We start from the raw sequence: 18508 nt of genomic DNA on the forward strand, positions 1-18508 counted from the left end.
AAGAAACACTTAACTAACAATGGACCTTGAGAGACTTCACATATGAAAAGTCTTCCTGGGACATTCAAGGTAGCATGTGAGCAATGGCTGCCCCCTGCAAACTGAGTCATGCATAGGGTTACCATACTTAACAAATAAAAAAAGAGGACCCTCCATGGGGTCCTGGCCCTGCCCATTTCCCACCCCCAGCCCCGCCCCAACTCCATCCCTTCCCCGCCCCAACCCCGCCCCCTCCTCCCTCCCACTTCCAGCCACGCGGAAAGGGCTGCCCGAGCGCTACCAGCTTCACGGTTTGCCGGGCAGCCCCCAGACCCTGCGCCCCCAGCCGGCGCTTCCCCAGCGCAGCTGGAGCCCGGGAGGGGAAGCGCCCAGCCGGGGGCGCGGGGTCTGGAGGCTGCCCGGCAAACCGTGAAGCCAGTAGCGCTTGGGCTTCGGGCAGCCCCCCAGCGCCGCGGCCGGTGGCTCTGCTCCTCCCCTGACTCTTTTGCTCTGTTTAAGAGCCGAGCTGCCCGAGTGCTACCGGCTTCGGGCAGCCCCCGTGCCTCCGGATCCTGCGCCGCCAGAGCCCGGGAGGGGAAATGCCCGGCCGGCGGCTGGGGTCCGGAGGCAAGGGGGCTGCCTGAAGCCCATAGCGCTCGGGCAGCTCGGCTCTTAAACAGAGCCGAAGAGACAGGGGAGGAGCAGAGCCGCCGTGGGGGGGAAGTGCCTGGCCGGCATTTTCCCGGACATGTTCGGTTTTTTGGCAATTCCCCCCGGACGGGGGTTTGAGTGCCGAAAAGCCGGACATGTCCGGGAAAAAACGGACGTATGGTAACCCTAGTCATGCATGAACATGTGACTTGCCCAAGTGGCTAGAAACTCCATCTTGTTGCTGTGATTTTGCACAGGAGAACAAAGGGGTTTCCGCCCACAAGAGAAAGAATATAAAAGGCCCTGGAAACCCCTCCATTTTGTCTTCAATCCTGCTTCTTACCTCTGGAGGGACTTTGCTACAAGCTGAAGCTCTGAACAGAGGACTGAATGACCCATCCCAGCTGTGGATGTACTCCAGAGACTTGATTTGAGTTTATTCCATCACTGCTACAAGCCTGAACCAAGAACTTTGCCATTACTGTTTGTAATTGATTCCATTTAACCAATTCTAGCTCTCATCTATATGTTTTTCTTTTTATGAATAAACCTTTAGATTTTAGATTATAAAGCAGAGGTGGGCAAACTACGGCCTGTGGGCCAAATCCGGCCCATGGGACCGTCCTGCCCGGCTCTTGGGCTCCCAGCCAGGGAACCTAGCCCCCGTCCCGTCCCCTGCTGTCCTCCCTTCCCTGCAGCCATGCCGCTGCATGGGCTGTACTCTGGGGGGTGAGGCTGCGTGATCCTGCCGAGCAGAGATGCAGCATGTCTGGCTCCGGCCAAGCGGTGCGGCTGCCAGACATGCTGCTCTGAGTGGCATGGTAAGGGGGCTGAGGCCAGGGGGTTGGATAGGGGCGGGAGGTCCTGGGGATCCTGGGGGGCAGTCAGGGGACAGGGAGCAGGGGGCAGTTGGATGGCGAGGAGGTTCTTGGGGGTGGACAGGGGACGGGGGTGGGGGTTGGATAGGCATGGGGTCCTGGGGGCCCTGCCAAGGGGTGGGGGTGTGGATAGGGGTCAGAGCAGTCAGGGGACTGGGAGCAGGGGGGTTGGATAGTTGGTGAGATCCTGGGAGGGGGGGTTAGGAGCCGGAGGTCCCCAGAGGGGGCAGTTAGGGGACAAGGAGCAGCAGCGGTTGGATGGGTCAGGGGTTCTGAGGGGGGCAGTCAGGGAGTGGGAAGTGGGAGGGGTAGGATAGGGGAGGGGGGCCAGGCTGTTTGGGGAGGTGCAGCCTTCCCTTCCCAGCCCTCCATACAGTTTTGCAACCTCAGTGTGGCCCTCAGGCCAAAAAGTTTGCCCACCCCTGTTCTAAAGGATTGGCAACAGCGTGATTTGTGGGTAAGATCTGACTTGTGTATTGATCTGGGTCTGGGGCTTGGTCCTTTGGGATCGGGAGAACCTTTTTTCTTTTACCGGGGTATTGGTTTTCATAACCATTCGTCCCCATAACGAGTGGCACCGGTGGTGATACTGGGAAACTGGAGTGTCTAAGGGAATTGCTTGTATGACTTATGGTTAGCTAGTGGGGTGAGACCGAAGTCCTCTCTGTTTGTCTAGTTTGGTTTGCCTTAGAGATAAAGGAACCCCAGCCTTGGGCTGTAACTGCCCTGCTCTAAGCAATTTCTCCTGAATTGATACTCTCAGTTGTGTCCCACCAGAAGCAGCATCGTTACATCAGTCACTTGGCCATTCATGCTGGGGGGATGGATTCAAGCAAACCCTTTACCTTTCAGGGAGTATTCATGCCTGTAAAGCTTCAGCACACAGATGCTTGCAGGAAGCAAAGATGGGTACACTGAGAAGAGCCATGGATTCAAGCCAGCATTTACCAGAGCCACTGCACCCAGAAGGCCCCTTCCCATCACCGTCATCAACTCAGAGGGGCCAGCACCGCATACTGAAGCCCCAACACCCTTCCTGGTAGCACCTTGTTGCCTGCAGGTTTCTCATCCACGCTACCACCTGTCATGGAGTGTGGGGGAGTCAAGGTGCTGCACCCCCCACTTCCTGCAATTCACTGTGATTCTCAGCCAGCCAGTACAACAGAAGGTTTATTAGATGACAGGAATACAGTTTAAAACAGAGCTTGTAAGTACAGAAAACAGGACCCCTCAGTCAGATCCCTCTTGGGGAGTGGGGAGCCCAGACCCAGGTTCTGGGCCTCCCCCTGTCTCCCCAGCCAGCTCCAAACTGAAACCCCTTCCTGCTGTGTCCCCCAGCCACACCCCCAGCCCCTCCTTCAGCCTTTGTCCAGTTTCCCGGGCAGATGGTGTCACCTGGCTCCAACCCCCTCCTGGATTCAGATTACGAAGGGCAGCTGCCATCATTTACGTGCTGGCCATCAAGTATCATCCCTCAGTGAAGTCACACCCTTATTTCCCATCACCATCTAGTATTGGTGCAGTACCCCAGGGAAACGGAGGCACACCCCATGTTAGCAGAAGACAGTAAACTAGTAAAACTCCCATGCAACATTATCAGGTTAATACTCCCTATTCCCTACTCCGTCACACCACCCTGCTTGGTTTATTAGATTGGAAGGGATCAAGGCACAGGGCAATAGAATGGTACTTACCAGATGGCAACAAATAGATAAGCCCTGTTGGTAAAATTCACTCGCCCACTCGGATTTTGAAATCAAGGGCACCATTGGAGCTTATTGTCAGCTTACCTATGCTGGAGAAGGCCTGCTGTCCTTACGGAGATGTCCACGCAGCAGTTCTTGGATGGCAGTGGGCACGAGCAGATGATGTTCAGGTGGTACAAGCAGGTACACACTTTTTTTGGTATAAATCTCTTTCGTTTCTCTTGTCATCACTTCTCCCCAGCAAAGCGCTGAGGAAGCAAAGGTCTGACTCAGCAGTTCGCTCTTCATCACTCATATATCATTGCAGCAAGATTTCCCTGTGCTGCTCTTGCAGCAGGTCACATGCACCTCTGCCCACCTCGGCAATCTGCCGTGTCTCATTAATGGCCTTCAGGTGGCGATGGCAGAGAGCCAGCATGGGACATTTCCTGCTGGGGAATGCTGGACTCCTTGCCAAGGTGCCCAGTGCAGGGCTGAAGGCAGAGTGCTCAGTGGAAATAGCAACAAGGCAAGTGCTGGGAGAAAAAGGAGGGGGCCACAGAGAAAGCCTACAGCCTGCTGAAGAGTCCATTAATAACCTTAGCAGAGCTGTGTACAACAAAACCCATCACTCCAACTGGGAGCCGGAGGGTCTAGTGGTTACATCCAGGGGCCGGGAGTCAGGACTTCTGAATTCTACTTCCTGGCTCTGCCACTGGGATCTTGGACAAGTCCCAGCCCCTTCGTGCCTCAGTTTCCCCCTGCATACAATGGGGACTATGATTGTGACCTTCCTGCCACATGACTGGGAGGCTTAAAGGTCTGATATTGATAGATGGCTAGGATCCCCTCCTCACTTTGGGATTGAGCTTTCTTACGTTTTGCTTGAGCCCACAGATGAGGTTTGTAAAAATAAGTTTGAGCAAAATCCCTTCATTCATCTCTGAATTATGGAAAAGTAAAAAAATGCCCCTTCCTTATTTCTCATGTATATCAGAGCACTTTTTTACACATGCATAACTGCAAAAAAAGTTGAGTTTTCCAGTCCTGAGAGCTAAGGGCACCTGGTCCTCACCAAGGGCTGGATTCTTCTATTGCTTGCAAACAGAAAGATTTAATATTATAGCAGGTTAGCGTGCTAGCTCCTGATCCTCAGTCGAATCAGCAAGGCTGCAGTAGGCTGCTAACGTGGATCTGATTGCAGGATAGACTCTAAGAAGAAAGTGTCAGCACAGAAAACTTTCTGTACACAACTTTCCATGCTCAACCAGATCCTTGCGCTGAAGTCTCTGCTCCTTACCTCAGGGAGCCTAGTGTGCTCCTTTAGCCTGTTCTTTCTGGGGTTTTCCTCTTTTTTTCTATTTGTTGTTGTTGTTGTTGTTCTGGAGAACAAGAATCAAGAAAAATAAAATCTATGGGGCAGATCCTGAACTGATGTAAACTGTCATCTCTCCCTGACTTCAAATGACACTTTATACCACCTCAGGACCTGCCCCATATCATACTTCTGAACTTAAATGCTCAACACTCACAAAATGCAAAAACAAAAGCAGATCAAACAACCTCTTGTTCTTGTTTCCCCTTGTCTGCAGCCTGAGTTTTACAATACAGCCTTTAGACAGATTACAGATTACTTGTTGCAATAGTATGTGAGCAAGTGAAGCCTGGGTGGTCATATGTACAGCCGCCCATGGGACAGGATCAGGGTAGATAAGACAGTTAAAATTGTAAGCTTTCAAGGAGTTTCCTGGTCCTGCTTGCAGGCTGGGGGGAGAGGAGGGGCTGTAAGGAAACATGCAATTTTGGCCTAACAACAGTCAGTCTGCTGAGGATAAGGTGGGGTAGTCTATGCCTCTGCTTTATGGAGCAGCCTGCTTTGTCTCTCTTTGCTTTTGGTTTTGGTGGGTTATCATTCTGAATTCTAAGAAATAAAGCATTGTAACCTTCCAGCAAGACTATTTTATATTTGTATCTAACATATCTGTATGTGTAGGCCAGGAAACATAACAACATTCCCCTGCAATAGGGTTACCATTCGTCCGGATTCCCCCAGACATGTCCGGATTTTTGAGCTAAAAATAGCATCCGGGTGGAATCTGTAAATGTCCGGACTCCCCCCCCCCCCCCCCCCAAGCAGAGCGCGCATGGCTAACAGGGCAGCCGGCCGGATGGTGCCACTTACATGGGGCTCCGACAGCCAGAGAAACCCCTCCTCCACTTCCCCCTCCTCCCCCCTGCAGCAGAGCTCACTCCCTCCCTCCCTCCCTGCATTCGCAGATCGCCTCCGGCAGTCTGGAGCTTCTTCCCCGCTCCTCCTCCCCCGCTCCCCAGCGTGCCGGGACGAACGACTCAGGCAGTTCCTGAGCAAGCTCACAGAGACCTTAGGCGAACCGAAGGCCAACAACAAGGGAGCCAGGGGGTCGGAGAAGGGGCAGGGAGGTTTTGGATGGGGCAGTCAAGAGACGGGGGGGGTCGGAAGTTTGGGGGGGCTTTCTGAGGGAGGGTGTGGATAAGGTTTTGGGCAGTCAGAGTACAGGTAGGGGGTAGGGTCCTGGGGGGCAGTTAGGGAGGGGGGTCTTAGGAAGGGGCAGTTAGGGGATAAGGAACAGGGAGGCTTAGGTAGGGGGTGGGGTTCTGGAGGGCAATTAGGAGCAGGGGTCCCAGGAGGGGGCAGTCAGGGGACAAGGAGCGGGGGGAGGGTTGGGGGTTCTGAGGGGGGTGGGAAGTGGGTGGGGCAGGGGTGGAGCTAGGGCAGGATGGGGACGGGGCTAGGGCGGGGCTCCTCCCCTCCTCTTTTTTGCTTGCTGAAATATGGTAACCCTACCCTGCAATGTTTGCATTTCCTGGCTATTGAGCAAACTTGAATTTAACCTAAGTTTGTGTGACACAATTCTGTGCATTTTTGCCCCAGTTCAACGGGAGGCATGTCCTGGGCAGCCTCCCAGTGGGAGCTAAGGAGAATTGTCTTGAGGATGTGATCAGCTGCTTTTGAGTTCTGAACACATTCTAAAGAGTGCTGCACAGCAAACACACATTGTACCATTTCCTTTCGACAATAGCATGGATTTGCCCTTGAGAACATTTGCTGGTTCAAAGCAGGTGGCTTGCTGCAGAATAGCAAAAGATTTGGACTCCGGGAATGTGAGGGGGAACAGGAATTAGCAAAACAACGTGAGCTTTTCCAACTGATTTTCTCTCATTGTGTCAGGATATTTTAAGTGACAAAAATAAAAAACCCAAGAAAGGGTAGAAGCGGCAGCTGCAGCTAAGGGGGGGGGAGGGCACAATATAGGGGGATGTTTAAGAGAGATCCGAGTCTCAGGGAGCTGTGGGGATGGGCAATGACGCCTCCAGAAGGCGGGCAGCAGGCAGAGGCAGGCTGAGTGGGACCAGACTCAGGGCTTTTATAGATTGTATTTTTAACAGCAGCTTCTCAGGCAGAAGAACAACTTGTTCTATGACACAGAGTTTAACATGACTCAACTTTACCTACTTTCTGCTACAGTGACTTATGCCTATTTATCTTTCCTGTATAATCCTGGGCCTTGGTGAGTCTGTGTTTCTTAAAATGTGGCTCAGAAGAGGGTTGAGGAACAGGAACCTGCAGTGAGGAGGTGAAAGAGAAGCTCCTGCCTGGGACAGGTTCCTCTCCCGGGTGCTGAGCTTGACCTCATCCATCCCACTGCCTCAGGAAGGTACAAAGGGGAGAGAGCATTTTCCAGGGATCCCTTCAGCAGCAAAGCAGGCTCCTGCCCCTAGAGGGAGCACACAGAGAGCCCCACAAGGTGATTGTTTCATTAATTGGCCACTTAATTTTCAAAATAACCTTGATGAACTAAATGAAGAGCCTGGGAAGTGGCAGCTAATTGTCGGCTGCACCTGCTCAGCACAGGGCTCCAGAAGTGTTGCTCAGGGCTGCACTCCAGCCCACTCCCATCAGTTCTGTTTCCTGAGCAGTGACATCAATGCATAGGGCACAGCAGTACCTCAGTGAGAAAGAACCTGTTGCGTGGTCTAGGCTTGATGTCAGGGAGTGTGTGAGACTAGGGTGACCAGATGTCCCAATTTTATAGGGACAGTCCAGATATTTGGGGCTTTTTCTTATGTAGGCACCTATTACTCCCCACCCCCATCCTGATTTTTCACACCTGCTGTCTGGTCACCCCATGTGAGACAGAGCCTGGGTTATGAGTGTGCAAGGGGACATGCCAGCACAGGGGAGCATGAGTGTATTTCTGGTCCCTGGTCTCTATTTGTCAGTCAGTAAGGGTAGCGTGTGTTTCTGGGTGTCTGTCTGCACCTGGCAGGGATATGAGGGAATGTGTGTGCAACCCTGTGTGTACCTGCACCTGGCAGTCAGTGGGTGAGTCTGCACTCCAGGCTGAGGGTGTCATTTCCAGCTCAAGGGGACATACCTGCACTAGCTGTGGTCGAGCCAGCGCACTACAAGCAGAGGATTGCCGTGGTGGTGTGAGCGATGGGTGGGACTACCCACCCCCACTACAGATCTGTCTAAGACAATAGGTATGTCCCGCGGCCCAGTCAGGGGCCCCCATCTCCTCAAGCTGGAATTGATATCTCCTGTTCCAAGTGAGACATAGCCAGTGAGAGCAGGAGGTGCCGTGCCTGATGCTGTCTACACTAGGATCAGAGGTGTGTGGCTTGAACCTGGGAGGCTGACACATTCTACAACTTGGCTGGGGCCAGGGCAGGGCTGATTTCATGCAGACTAAGCCCACCAAGTCAGACACTGTGAGGGGAGCAAGTTGGGTCACGGGCGGGGCTTGGCCCATCTCCCCCCGACCCCCACAGCCAGTCCGGGACACAATCTGTTCCACTTTTTGGGCTTAATTTCCCCCTCTAGCCCTTGCCTCCTCCTCCCTTCCCTAGCACTGTCCTAGCGTCATCCCCCACCCTGCTGCCACCTCTGTGGGCCAGGCAACTGGCCACTCCCCACCATCTCCAGGAGTTTTGCAGTCAGGACCATGCACACCCCTGGCAGTCCCCTCCTGCTGGGGCTGCGACACCACAAGCACCCTGCCCTTGTGGAGCCCTGGGATCCTGGCTCTGGAGCATTCTGGGGTCCATGCAGTGGGAGGGGTGTTGTTCCCTGCAGGTTGGGGGTGGGGAGACATGACGTGCATTCTGTGCTCTCTGGGTCCCAACACCACAGCTAGGGGGCTGCCAGCGTAACTGAAATAAGGCAAATTGTCTGCCGAGAAAAGGAAATACCTTTTCACACAATGTGTGATTAGTTTGTGGAACTCACTGCCACATGATGTCATTGAGGCCAAGAATTTAGCAAGTTTCACAGGAGGACTGGATATTTATCTGCATCACAAGATTATCTTGAGTGACCTTAATTAATGACACTAGTTTTGGAAAGGAGATAAAACCTTGTGCTTCAGGGCTTAAACCAGCCTGTACCATGGGGGCAGGTTACCACATGTAAGCCTACGACTCTGATGAAGCTGGTGCTGCCCCTGTTGGAGGCTGGACACTGGACTAGAGGGACGTCAGGTCTGATCCAGCCTGGCAATTCCTGTGCGATGGGCCAGATAGCTGTGCCCTGAAGAGCCACAGTGGTGGAGCAAGCCCCCAAAGACTACAGGGGGAGGTGGGTGGAAAGCCCCAAGAGTGTCCCCGGCCTGCGAGGACCTGTGAGAGTCGGTGGCCTATGGGCCCACTGCAGAGGGGGTGGGCAGAGCCGGGCAGGGGGATTGGGAAATGGAGTGTGATGGGGGGATTGGGTCTATCCCAGCAGAGGGAGGAATGGAGCAGCAGCGTGGGGCCCTAAAATCCCACTCCTGGCATGAGGGACGACTCCTGCTCCCTTCACAGAGCCCCGGTCTGGGGTCACAGCCAGATCCCTGAGTTGCCATGTGCCATCCACTCCAGCAAACCTCATGGCCCAGGAAAGAGCTGCAGCCGGCGGCCACTGACGGAAGCAGAGCATGGTGCCATATGCTGCATCTGGCTCATGCTGTCCAGTCCTGTCTCTCTGAAGCACTCGCTGCCTCCACACTTGGCTGCATTAATAATCGGCAGGATGATGGGGAAGGATTTACCAGCTGGTTTTCACAACTCTACTGGCCTCAGATAAATCAGGGAGGGGGGTGTCAGACGGTGTTTGCCAGGGGCCTGATGGATGGTGCCGAGTGTGCGGATCGCTCACACCCTGACACTTACATACTCTGGCAGCCTTGCTGAGAGCGCAGGATTAATGGTCCCAATCAGGCAGGGAGGAAACGCTGGGGTGGCACTTGTCCTTCCCCTACCCTGCTGTACCGCAGACTCCCTCACCTCCCCCCACCCCGGGATGCAGCAAGCTGCTCACCTCCCCCCCCCTCCCCCCGTCCCATGCTGCTTCCCACTTGCAGCTGCCCTTTGGGCTTCATGGGGCTAGGTGCAGAACACAGGGGATGAAAGAGAAGAGCCGAAAAAGCTGGAGACATAGAGCACTAAGGCAGCTAGTGGCTCTGCAGCTGTCCTCCACAGAGCTCTGCCAAGGCCCTCAGTCCCAATATGCAGCCCTCTCCCACTATCCCAGTGCTGGGTTCCCCGTCACTGCTCTGCTGAACCCCCTCAGTCCCAGCCCCCAGCCTCCTGCTGCCCAGCTCTCGGCTGTCCCCTACACCTGCTCTGCCGAACCTGCTCAGTCCCACCCCCAACCTCCCACTATCCCAGACCTCGGCTCTCCGTCACTGCTCTGCTGAGCCCCCTCAGTCCCACCCCCAGCCTCCCGCTGTTCCAGCCCTGAGCTCCCCACTACACCCTGTTCTGCTGAACCCCCTCAGTCCCAATCTGCAGCCCCCTCCCACTATTCCAGCGCTGGGCTCCTCGTCACTGCTCTGCTGAACCCCCTCAGTCCCAACCCCATCCTCCTGCTATCTCAGCTCTGACTCCCCTCTACACCCTGCTCTGTCGAGCCCCCTCAGTCCCACCCCCAGACTCCTGGTATCCAACCATGGGCTCTCCCCTACACCCTTCCCCGTTGAGCTCCCTCAGTCCCATCCCCCAGCCTCCCTCTATCCAGCCCTGGGCTCCCCCTACAGCGTAATCTGCCGAGACCCCTCAGTCCCAACCTCCAGTCTCCCACTATCCAGCCCTGGGCTCTCCCCTACATCCTGCTCTGCCGGGACTCCTGAGTCTCACCCCCAGCCTCCCGTTATCGCATCCCTGGCTTCCCACCCATACCCTGCTCTGCCAGTGGCCCTCTGTCTTGACCCAGCACTCCGAGCTATCATTGCCCTGGGCTGCCCCCCACACCCTGCTGTGCTGACCCAGAGCCTCCCCCTCCACATTATCCCAGTCCTGGGCTCTCCACAGGGAGCTCTGCAAATACCCCTTGTTCCCAGTACCTTGCCCCCTTGGGGTAAGAGGAGCATGAATATATCTCCAATGGCAGGACCCTTGGCCCTATTCCCCATAATGCCTCTGTAACGAAGCAGCCTTTGGCGGGACACTACTGAGAGTATCAATTCGGGACAAATTCCTTAGAGCAGGGCAGTCACAGCCCAAGGCTTGGGGGTCCTTTGCACACCAAACCAGCCAAAAAGAGAGGACTTCAGTTTTTCCCCACTGGCTAACTGGAAGTCATACAAGCAATTCCCTTAGACACTCCAGTTTCCCAGTATTACCACCAGAACCACTCCTTATAGGGATGAATGGTTATGAAAACCAATACCCCAGTAAAAGAAAAAAGGTTCTCCCGATCCCAAAGGACCAAGCCCCAGACCCAGGTCAATATACAAGTCAGATTTTACCCACAAATCACTAGGGTTACCATATTTCCACAAGCAAAAAAGAGGACACTGGGGGGGGGGGGGCTCTAGCCCCGCCCCTGCCCCACCCCCATCCACTCCCTCCCACTTCCCACCCCCTGATTGCCCTCCTCAGAACCCCCAACCCCCCCCACTCCTTGTCCCCTGACTGCCCCCTCCTGGGACCCTGCCACTAACTGCCCCCTAGGACCTCACCCCCTTTCTAAGCCGCCCTGCTTCTTGTCCCCTGACTGCCCCCTCCTGAGAACCCCCTACGACCCTATCTGTCCCCTGACTGCCCCGACCCTTATCCACACCCCCACCCCATATTCACACCCCCACCCCCAGACAGACTCCCGGGGACTCCCATGCCCTATCCAACTGCTCCCCGCCCCTTGACAGGACCCCCAGAACTCCTGACCCATCCAACCCCCTCTGCTACCTGACTGTCCCAACCCCTCTCCACACCCCTGCCTCCCTGACAGCCCCCCAGAACCCCAGACCCATCTAACCCCCCTGCTCCCTGTCCCTGACTGTCCCAACCCCTCTCCACACCCCCGCCCTCCTGACAGCCTCCCTGACAGCTCCCCCCCCCAAACTCCTGACCCATCCAACCCCCCCCTCCCTGTTCCCTGACCAGGACCGGCTTTAAAGAGCCCAGGAATCGGGCTGCACTCCGGCCGGGGTTGCGGGGCTTGGGGCCGGGCCGGAGGTGCTTGGCTGGGGCTGGGCCGGCGCGCTCGGCCGGAACCAAGGCCGGCGCTGCTGGGGCCCGAGCCGCCGGGGCCGGTGCTGCTGGGGCCCGAGCCGGGCTGGGGCTCGAGCTGGGACGGGCCGGCACTGCTGGGGCCCGAGCCGGGGCTGCTCGGCCGGAACCGGGATCACCGCCCTGGGGCCGGAACTGGGGCCGGAGTCGCTGGGGCCGAGCTGGGCCGGAGCCACTGGGGCCGCCGCGCGCCGCTCAGCCTGGGCCGGAGGGAGCTGCTCAGCCAGGACCGCGCCTCCCCAGAGCTCTCCTCCTCACGCCCCCCCGCCCCAGCTTACCTGCTGCTGCCTCCCGCTTGCCCCTGCTTCTTTTCAGACTTCCCGCGAAGATCTGATTCGCGGGAAGCAGGGGAGGGGGAGGAGCAGGAGGGCGGAGCATTCAGGGGAGTGGAGGAGGGGGAAGACAGTTGCGGGGCTGGACAGCGTGGTAAGGCTGCAGGGGATGGGGGGAGCCGGGAAGGGGCTTTGGGTGCCCAGCGGCGGTTGGCCGCCGCTTTTCTGTCTATAAACAGCCGACCGGGGGGAAATCCCGGACATTTTTAGATTTTTAAAAATCCCCCCCGGACAGCTATTTATAGACCGAAAAGCCGGACACGTCCGGGGAAATCTGGACATATGGTAGCCCTACAAATCACGCTGTTGCCAATCCTTTAGAATCTAAAATCTAAAGGCTTGTTCATAAAAAGAAAGAAATATAGATGAGAGCTAGAATTGGTTAAATGGAATCAATTACATACGTAATGGCAAAGTTCTTGGTTCAGGCTTGTAGCAGTGATGGAATAAACTGCAGGCTCAAATCAAGTCTCTGGAGTACATCCACAGCTTGGATGGGTCATTCAGTCCATTGTTCAGTGCTTACATTTGTAGCAAAGTTCCTTCAGAGGTAAGCAGCAGGATTGAAGACAAAATGGAGAAGATGCAGCTGCCTTTTACAGTTTCTTGCAATGCGGTCTGTACTTCCTTTGTTCCAAACACAAGCTGCCCAGCACATGGCTTGAAAGCCTTAGAGTTCCCTCCATAGGCATGTCCCTGCATGCCTTGCTGAGTCATAAGGTGTATCTGCCTTCTCTCAATGGGTCAATTGTATAGCTGATGGTCCTTAATGAGCCATCAAGCTGGCTAGGCAGTGCTGATGCCAAACTGTCAGGGGGGTTACCCAGAAGCATAGCCCAAGTTTAAAATACAGACAGTATAGAGCCAATACTTATAACTTTAAATACAAAAAGGATACATGCATACACATAGCATAATCATAACCAGCAAATCATAACCTCTTTATAGACACCTCACTTGACCTCCTTTGTGCAAGTTTTGGTGCCACTATAGGACCTTGGTTGCAACAATGAAATACATAGTTACAGTTCATGTCAGTAATGTCACAGCCTCCCTCAGTTAGTTTTCCCTCCCTATTCACCAGTTCTGGATCCAATGGAAGGGGTGTCCTCATAGACCCCACCCAACCCTTACACTGTGGAAAGATCTATCCAGCATTGGGTCTAGTGGGGCATGGGGGGATCGGCTCCAAAGAACTGAACAGTCAGAGCATTTCCAATCCAAAGGAAAGAGAAGCACGGAGCAGCTGTGGACTAAGCAGCCAGCCTCCTTCTCTACCCCGCAACATCTGGCCGCAGCAGCTGTGCTGGCTAACGAAAAACAGTTCAGTGAAGGGAAAACAACACAGGGTCCATAAAGCTTGACACAGGCAATCACTTGGCTCCTGGATAAGGCAAAATACTTCCTGCTCTGGGTCTGTTTCTGACAGCACAAACTCCCCTGCAGATGTGTGTGCTGTGTAGGGAACTGGGCATGAATGGCAAAGAGTGATCTGCAAGTATGTCTTCCTGGGGCTTCACCTCCCCTCGATCCGCCTTCCTGACTCCCAGCACCCAAGAGCAGGGCAGAGACAGGCCCCAGAACATAAAGTTCACACTTGCCCTCACAAGTATTTGCACCACATACCTGAGTGTGAGAGGCCTGGTCCGCCAGGCAGGGGCAGGCACATGCCATGTGGTACAACAATCCCCTGGATGCAGCCAACCCTCCCTGTCACTGAGGGAATCATGCCCACCCTGGGGGAGCCTGAGCTGTAGCCCCCGCCCTTCCAGCCCAAAACACGGGCCTCCAGTACATTGACCCTTGTACCCACTCTTTGGTCTGCGGATAGACCCTATAGACTGGGTCACTAGCCCCACTTCTCCTTGTGTCAATGCTGCTCTGGTAGGAAGATGCCCTCAGCTCCCTCACTCCTGCCTGGATTGTTGTTGGCACAGCACCCCCAGCCAAGTAGAGCCCTCACTCACACCAAAGAGCCCAGGGGCTCCTAATGCACAAACAGGTCATTGTGAGTGACTGGCCACTCATGCCCCCAAGGAAACCACTTCTTCCACCCTCTGTCTATGCAAGCGAGATGGGCCAGTCATTACCCCATGCCCAGCATAGCGCTGGGCTGGGAATGTTTGAGAAGGCTGGGTGAGAGAGTTTGGCAAGGGCTCTATAATCCACATCCACTCAGGAGACCAGGCCCCACTTTGGAGCATCCCCAGAGCCTTTGGGAATAGAATTAACACAGGCTCAACAAACTCAAGCCCTCCTCCGAAGTGATGCCCTGCAAAAGCCTGGGAGCCAGGCCACACTCCCCAAAGAGCAATGAGCACGTCCCCCAGAGATGCCCTGGGACATGCTCAGGCCAGGGAAACAGGCCGCCCCAAAGCCCAAGTGCAAAGAGCCCTCAACGAGCCCCGTTCCCATGCACCACCTGGGCAGCATCTCCCATGGCTCTTCCTGCAGCCTCCCTGCTGCCAAGCCTCAGCCACTCGGCTCTTCACTCCATATCTGGAGATTAATGGCCACTGCAGCATCTCTACACACTCAGCAGCTCCAAAGGCCCCCTTGGTCTGGCAGACCCCATCCTATAAAACCCAGGGCTGGACTTCCTGCTAGTTCACATACCAAGTTCTGCAACTGGGAAAATCCCCTCCACAGGGAAAGCTGGTCTCAGGGCTGGGGATGCACAAAGCTTCCTCCTGATAAACGGGCCCAGCACCTTCTTCAGACAGGCTCTGAGAGGGGGCAAACAGGCAGGGTGGTACTCAAGCTGTGCCCGTGTGACCCATCTCCGTTCCCATCATCCCCCACTCAAACAGCTGGAGTCGCACTAGAACTATCCAGAGGGTTGTCCTGGGAGTCAGCCATTGCTCACTATTTAGGGGTGCAGCTGAGTTCCCAACCCCCTCTCAAATCCACAGCAAAGGTTCTGGGGGACTCATCATTGGCAGGGCAGAGCTGGGTGTGAGAAGACTCCTACACATGGTACAGTGGCATTGATAGGGGTGCCTGAATAGAACAAGAAGCAATGGGATTAAACTGCAGCAAGGGAGATCTAGGTTGGACATTAGGAAAAAGTTCCTAACTGTCAGGGTGGTTAAACACTGAAATAAACTGCCTAGGGAGGTTGTGGAATCTCCATCTCTGGAGATATTTAGAAGTAGGTTAGATAAATGTCTATCAGGGATGGTCTAGACAGTATTTGGTCCTGCCATGCGGGCAGGGGACTGGACTCAATGACCTCTCGAGGTCCCTTCCAGTCCTAGAATCTATGAATCTATGAATCTATGACTGGCTGGGACCAGGGATTCCCCAAGGCTCAGGAAGTGTTAGCTTCCCTGCATCCTAGATAGCAAACACCGGCGAGCAGGAGCAGTAACTCCCAGTACACTGAGCGCCTTGCTCAGCCCAGCACTAAGCAGACCCCCCTATCGCTGTACTGGTGCCATCGCAACCCCAGCAGGCTCCCCATGGGGCCCCCCAGGGTGCTGGAGAGAGATTTTGGCAAGAGTTTGTGCAGCATGAACTCCCAGGAAAGGCCCTCCCTCCCGCAGTCACCAGGGAGCCACCAAGTTTGAAGACCCAATCCTGACTGGCGCTGTAGGTACTCAGTTCCCATAAGAGGAGCCTGGCAACTTTGTGGATTGAGTCCTGTGATTTTATATGGTGCCAATGTCCCAAGCATCATTGGACACAGAGCTCGAGGCATCCGGAGGTGACAATGCAGCTCCCTTAATATCAGAGATGTAGCCTTGCAAAACAGCTAGGAAAGCAGCATCCCATGGAGCCCGTTTGGCGGGCTCTGCACAGGGAAGGGGAGGGGCTGGAATCACTACGGACCCTTGTTTGAAAGTTCTGCTTCGCCTGGCTTTCCCCAGGGGCTGTTTGTTTAACTTCAACAAATGGGCCTGTACCTCAGCAGATGACCCAGCCTCTGCTCACCTCTGGAAGGCTTCTTTGGAGCCAGAAGGACAAGAACGTAGGTTATCTGAAAATAGATGTTCAAATGTTGCACCTGGTGAGGGCCCTGGAGCAGGATGAGTGGGCCTGGAGAAGGTGGCGTGCCCTACTTTGGTGGGACACCAGGAACACAAACTGGTGGCCGGGCTGCCCCTAGGCAAACGCAAGCGGCCTCTCAATAGAGATCTCTCTCCTGCAGCTCTCCCTGCCCCTGCTCTGATTGCCAAGGAAACTGCTCCTTGGAGAGCACTGCCTGGGGCTGCACTGCCCGCCTAACCACTATTAGCGCAGGTCACCCCTAGTATGCCTGTCCTCTGCAGAGACCCCAGGCCCCATTCCCCACCCACTGACACTGCGCTAAGGCAGGACGGATCCCAGGGAAGTTGGTAGGCTTGTACAGGTGTGAATGCTGCCAGCCCGGCCCTCTGCAGTGCACCCCAGTGCAGCCAGCCTGCTGCAGGGGATGAGGGAGGAAAAGCTGGTCAGCCAGCACCCCATCCTCATTACTAGGCTGGGCTGGGATCCGCACTCTGGACGCAGGGCAGCTAATGCATTCCAGGAAGGCCGTCCCCAGCAATGATCATCTTCCTGACTAGCGCTCATTAGTGTTTGACATCTGACACCCCTGCTCCCCCTCCCCCCGCAGCTCCCTTTGCCAGTAAGTTGGAGGCAGGAACAGCTTCCTGATGAGAAAATTATTGTGCCATTGTTAACCCCCCACCCTGTAGCCAAGAGACTTGCCAGGGCACAGGCTGCACCTGCCAGGCCTGGGACACACTTTGCACAATGAACCCCAGCCAGAGCAGCCCCGACCTGTACTACTGGGGAGCTCTCCTTCCAGCGCAGCCAGAAAGTTCCTGCCCACTGTGGGGGATGGGAACAAAGAACCCCTCCACACCCTGACCCATCATCCCCTCCACAGACTGCCCCACCCCTGCCCAAGACCAGAGTAGTCAGCAGCCCCACCCGCAGCCAGTGCCCCTGCCCTACAGCGCACCCTGTTGGCAGTGGCCAGGACTGGAGTAGCCCAGGGCTCCCCCCACAGCGCCCACTGCTGGAGAGGCCAAGACTTTATGGTCCCCTTTAGGCCTGGCAGAATAAAAACCTACTGTGTTAAGAACTGCATATAAACTTTCCCAGATTTGGGGCTCTGCAGGAGGTTCCTCTGCGGGGCGGGGGGCAGTTCCGGGTGCAGCTGGGCTTGGCACTCTGCAGAGGGCAATGTGATACCAGCCTGAGGCCCAGCTCCAGGTGTTTGGAAGATGGTGGGAGCAGAGCTGCTGACTGGTAGCATGAGATTTCTGCTCACCTGCCCTATCACATTGTGCTGAGTGTGCCAGAACCCTCAAAGTCACGGTGCAGCCAAGACAGGGACCGTGTCGCACACTTGTACTGAAAAGTGATGCTGCCAGGAGACTGGAGAACATGCAGAGGGATTATTGATCCCCCATCATGTCCTCTCTGGGTCCAGGGAAGACGAAACATGGGGCACCCCCACTCCTCGCATGCTCCAGCCGGCTGGGCACTGTCCTGGAGCCTGTGTGCAGGTCCGGCTTTAGGAAGTGCAGGGCCCGATTCAAACATTTTTGGCGGGGCCCCGGCAGGGATGACAAAAAAAAAAAAAGAAAAAACACGTAAAAAAACCCCTTTCATTTCTTCCATGTATTTACTTTCCATAACTATATAAATAATAACAAAATTATATATTACGTACATTGCGTAATGTATGCAGATGTATGTTAACCCTATCTAAAGTTCTTTTTTAAAAAGATGGGCCTGAACTAGAAATGAGCTCCGTTTCACATGTGTGGGTCCCCGCCACACCCTGGGGGGGTGTGTACATGTGTGGGTCCCAGCTGCTCCCTGCCCCCCTCATTGAAGCAGGTGTGCAGGGTTACTGCCCTGGGAACTGCAGGGAACCAGTGGACATGGGGCTGGCTGGAGGCAGGGCAGAGGCTGACTGGAGGTAGGGTCTGGCTGCAGGCAGGGCAGGGGGTGTGGAGCTGGCTGGAGATAGGCTGGCTGCGGGCAGGGTGGTGGTTACTTACTGGGACAGTGCCTTGGAGCAACTCGAGCAGCAGGACGCAGCCCAGGCACAGCAGAGCAGCTGGGGACCCACCAGGCAGCAGCGGGAGCCCCAGGGCCAGATGTCCAAGGAGCAGCAGCAGCAACAGGGCCAGGAGGTGGCCCACATGGCTACCACAGCGCAGCACTCCCAGCGGCCGGAGGAGGAATTACATGCTTCCCGGCCGGAGCCCATCAAAGCCGCAGCGCCTCCTCCTCGCAGGGAAGCCGGTTAACAAGCGGTTCTAAAACCGCTTTAAAATTTAACAACCGGTTCGTGCGAATCGGTGGGCAGGGGATGCGGGGCTGGCTGGAGACAGGGCTGGCTGCAGGCAGGGCAGGGGGGCAGGGCTGGGGCGGGCAGGACAGGGGGTAGCAGCAGCAGCCTAGGGTTTAGGGGCTATTTAAAGGGCCCAGGGCTCCCCCTGCTTCTACTGCC

This window comes from Malaclemys terrapin, chromosome 8 (genome assembly GCF_027887155.1).
Source record: "Malaclemys terrapin pileata isolate rMalTer1 chromosome 8, rMalTer1.hap1, whole genome shotgun sequence".
Lineage (NCBI taxonomy): Eukaryota > Metazoa > Chordata > Testudines > Emydidae > Malaclemys > Malaclemys terrapin.